The 4,892-nt window shown below is 43.9% G+C and overlaps 1 non-coding gene across 1 annotated transcript; it reads left to right on the top strand.

Moving 5' to 3' along the window:
- The first annotated feature begins 3,817 nt into the window (after positions 1-3,817).
- Positions 3,818-3,924, top strand: LOC118633681. The gene has a single exon (XR_004960227.1). It is a non-coding gene; the product is annotated as a U6 spliceosomal RNA (small nuclear RNA).
- Positions 3,925-4,892: the final 968 nt, after the last annotated feature.

Below are 4,892 nucleotides of genomic sequence, written 5' to 3'. Positions count from 1 at the left end.
TAAATATAGTGCCTAGGGCGCCAGCTAGCCCCTTTATACAAACTGGAAAAAGAGCCCCTCTGAGCAGATGAATTAACAGAGGCACCTCCTCTGGCCAGTGAGTCAGAGGAAGTGACCCCTTCCACATCTATGTTTCAGGGCCCAGGACTTGGCAAGCAGAGCTTGGCTGGATTTCAGTCCCCTGCACACCCTTGGAAGGCCCCTCTGTGCCAGGCACCAGGGCTTAAGCATGTGGGTGGCCATGATCACATCTGATGCATAGTGAATGCTCCGTAAAGCCATAGCTTATGTGAGGCTGTGTGGTGTAGGGGTCAAACCCATGGCCTCTGCAATCAGACCTAGATGCAGACTGTGGAGTTGTCAAGTTCATCTTCAACACTCCACCCTCCTGTGCAGCCCTGCGTCCTCCTTGAAGCAAGCCTCTTGTACGAAGGAACTGACATAGCAGGCCATTCAGAAAGCCAACACTGCTCAAGTCCTGATTAGACAGACTGTTTCCTTGGGAGCAAGATCTTCAAGAGGGAGAGCCCGGCAGGATCGTTTAGCCCTGGCCTTGAATTCCGGCCGCTGAACCAGTCGAAAGTATGTACAGGGAGCAAAGCATGGCCTTGCACTCACTGTTGACCCTGACTGAAATGCCATGTCCCCAGCACATGGTAAGAACTTAAGAGCATTTTATTCAGTTTCTTTCAAGAGCAGAGGCCACGTGTTAAATTCCTTTTCATTCCTGTAATGTTAGGCACATAATAATACGCATGCAGTAAGTATGCACTCAATATAATAGCATTCTTGATGTCGCAGTTTGCAAGATGCTTTCACGGGAACTGCTGCGTTCTGTTTTCACCACAACCTTATGAAGTAGGCAGAATGCCCTTTCCAAGCCGATTTTACAGATGAGGAAGGTGAGACCCAAGAGGGCACATGGCATTGCTCATGATCACATGGTTGACAGAGATAGAAGCTGACCGGGAACCCAGGCCTTCACCCAGATTCCATGTCCACTCGTGACACCAGAGATTCCCAAAGACAAGTTGGCTCGATTATCCTCAATGAAATGAGAAAAATAAAGGCAGGTAGAGTGTTCATTTTTCATAAAATTAAACTTACTTGATTTAAAAAGCTGTCCTTTATTTCAAGACTATGGCCTTCCTAATTTTAGGTAAAATATTTGTTCTTTTCTGGTGTTGCTAGGTGAGAGTTATTATTTGACATACTAAAATTTGACAAACTGATCTTTGTCAGTCCCTCCAAGTTTTTTTATATGTTACTGCTGTATAAAATCCAAAAGACTGGGAGGCCCTGATAGTACTATGGCATATCTTTCAAATAAATAAATAGAAGATTTAAGACACCTAAAAATGCTTATCCTACCAACTTACTTAGAATAGACATCCAAACTAGAGATTAAATTGGAAGCACTGGATTCAAGATGTCTCCAGTTTCAAACTGGGTCAGTGCACCATATTTGGAGGTGGGGTGGAGGTTGAAGAGGACCTAAAAAGAAAGATCAGCCCTGGCTAGTTTGGCTCAGCTGATAGAGCATCGGTCTGCAGACCAAAGGGCCATGGATTCGATTCCAGTCAAGGGCACGTACCTGGGTTACAGGTTCAATCCCTGGCCCCAGTCAGGGCATGTGTGGGAGGCAACTAATCAATGTGTCTCTCTCAAATCGATGTGTCTCTCTCAAATCGACGTGTCTCTCTCTCTCTCTCCCTTCCACTCTCTCTAAAAATCAATGGAAAAATATCCTTGGGTGAGGATTAACAAAAGAGAGAGAGAGAGAGAGAGAGAGAGGGAGGGAGGGAGGGAGGGAGGGAGGGAGGGAGGAAGGAAGGAAGGAAGGAAGGAAGGAAGGAAGGAAGGAAGGAAGGAAGGAAGGAAGGAAGGAAGGAAGGAAGGTCATACTCCAAAACAACCAGATTGAGTTTCTCTGAGTAACCATGCTTGGAACCAAGCCACTTTGTTTTGTCAGTTTCTTTGGTCAGCCTGATCAAATATTCTGCCCACTTGAGGGAAATTGACCTCAGAAACAATGTCCTGGGGGAAAAGGCTGCAGCTGACATACTAGAAGCACTGAGAGCCAGAAAGACAGGTAAAGTCTTGTCAATTTGTGTTCCTCCCACCTGTACACGTCCACTCCTCTGTACCGCAGGCCGACGCTCCAACCGCTGAGCCAAACCAGCCAGGGCCACGTCCACTCCTAAATGCTGTACTATTTACACCAGCTGGGTGTCTGACAATTCAACTCAATCCTGACACTATCTACAAGGAGACGGCATCAGATCTCACAGGCTTAGTCCCACAAGACTGCCCCCACTTCAGACGCCAACTGCACATCCAGGTTGTCCCCTGTGCTTCTGACTGACTGGCTGTAAATCAGAGGTTCCCATGACCCTCTCTTTGGGTGTGATTCATGTGGTAGAGCCCCTCCAGGACTCAGGAAACCAGTTCACTCACTAGATTACCCGTTTATTACAAAAGCTATTAAAGGATACAAATCAACAGCCAGATAAAGAGAGACCTAGGATGAGATTCCAAGCAAAGGAGCTTCTGTCCTGGGGGAGTTAGGGCCTGCGTGGTGGCATGTGGAAGCATTCTGGTTCCCCCACCTGGGAGCTCTCTGAAGTCTATACTTTTGGGTCCTTGTGGAGGGTTTATCATAGGCATATTAATTCAGTCATTGGCCATTGGTGATTGATGCATCCTCTGTTCATTGTTGGTTCCTTTGGCAACCAGCACCCATCTTTAGGGGATTTCCATGAACGGCAACTCAGCTGTGGTTGAAAGGGGCTCGTTATGAATAATAAGACAACATTTCATCCTGAGGGCTCTGAAGCAGTTTTTAGGAACTGGGGACAAGGAACCAATTATAACAAAAGATGCTCCCACTTCTCTTACTACTCAGGAAATTCCAATGGTTTGGGGAGTTGTGAGCTCCCAACTATGCACTAAGACCAAATACATATGAGAAATATATTTTGGTCATCTGAATGACTAAATATATATTTCTTATACATCATCATCGCACAGGCCTTTATAGAAAATCAGTGAGAACTCTTGGTTTCAAGTGATACAAAACCAACTCAAACTGATTTGAGAACAAAAGGAAATTTCTTGATTCATTTAACTAAAAGTCTAGGGGTGGGTCTAGCTACAGGTCCAGCTGGATTCAGGACTTCAAATAATGCTACCTACCTCCATCTCCTGGAAGGGCTACATCTGTGTCGACTTGGTTCTCAGGCAAGTTCTGTCCACACAGGGACAAGCTGGGTAGCATTAGCCAGAAGTTTACACTCTGCCAGTTCAATCTGAAGAAAGAGACTTTCTCCTGATTTCATTAGACCGTCAGGAGTCACATGCACACCTGTCAACCACTGTGCAGGGAGAAGAAATATACTCAGTGGCCGGCTCTGAGTTATGTGCTCACCCCTGGAGGGCAGGGGAGTGGAAGCCCAAAGGAAATTCAAGATTCTGATTCAGAAAGAAGCTAAAATGGAAGCTGGACAAGCAAAAACAAGAGAGATCCACTAAAAGCAAAGAGCTAATGAATGCCAGGATCAGAATTTTGCTTTCAGATGATAAAACTGGAAGTAGAGTCCAGGATGGATTTAATGTTAGGGAAATCTGGCATTAGGAAGACCAGTGAGAAGGCTGCCACGACCCTCAGGTAAAATACATAACAGCAGGAAAAGAAAAGACAGGACTAGTGGCAGTTATTTACAGACATAAATTAATTGTCATGGATCACTCACTTCAAGAAGATATAGGGAAAGGGTATTAAGTGTGAGGAAAGTTTCCCAGTTAATAAGAATGTGGGGTGCTCGCTTCGGCAGCACATATACTAAAATTGGAACGATACAGAGAAGATTAGCATGACCCCTGCGCAAGGATGACACGCAAATTCATGAAACATTTCATATTCTTAATACTTCAGAAGTTCATAGGGAACCAAAAAAGACCCCGAATAGCCACAGCAATCTTGAAAAAGAAGGACAAAGTAGGCGGGATCACAATACCGGATATCAGGTTATACTACAAAGCTACTGTAATCAAAACAGCCTGGCACTGGCACAAGAACAGGCATATAGACCAGTGGAACAGAACAGAGAACCCAGAAATGGACCCAAAACATTATGCTCAATTAATATTTGACAAAGGTGGCAAGAGTATACAATGAAGTAAAGACAGCCTCTTTAATAAATGGTGTTGGGAAAATTAGACAGCTACATGAAAAAGAAAATGAAACTAGACCATCAACTTACACCATACACAAGAATAAACTCAAAATGGATAAAAGACTTAAATGTGACTCATGAATCCATAAAAATCCTAGAAGAAAATGTAGGCAACAAAATTTCAGACATCATATGCAGCAGAATTTTCACTGATACATCACCTAAGGCAACAGAAACAAAGGAGAATATGAACACATGGGACTACATCAAACTCAAAAGCTTCTGCTCAGCACAAGAAACAACCACCAAAATGGAAAGGGAACCCACTATATGGGAGAATGTAATTGCCAATGATATATCAGATAAGGGGTTAATTTCCAAAATATGTAGAGTACTCATACAACTCAACAAAAGGAAGACAAAGAACCCAATTTAAAAATGGGCAGAGGACCTAAATAGACACTTCTCCAAACAGGACATACAAATGGCCAAGAGACACATGAAAAAATGCTCAACATCATTAATCATCAGAGAGATGCAAATTAAAACAACAATGAGGTATCACCTCACACCTGTCAGAATGGCAACCATCAACAAATCATCAAACAACAAGTGCTGGCGAGGGTGTGGAGAAAAGGGGACTCTAGTACACTGCTGGTGGAAATGCAGACTGGTGCAGCCATTGTGGAAAACACTATGGTGTTACCTCAAAAAATT

This window comes from Molossus molossus, unplaced genomic scaffold, assembly GCF_014108415.1.
Source record: "Molossus molossus isolate mMolMol1 unplaced genomic scaffold, mMolMol1.p scaffold_m16_p_18, whole genome shotgun sequence".
NCBI classification, from domain to species: domain Eukaryota; kingdom Metazoa; phylum Chordata; class Mammalia; order Chiroptera; family Molossidae; genus Molossus; species Molossus molossus.
The sequence above is the reverse complement of the archived record's forward strand: the minus strand, read 5'-3'. Positions and strand labels throughout refer to the sequence as shown.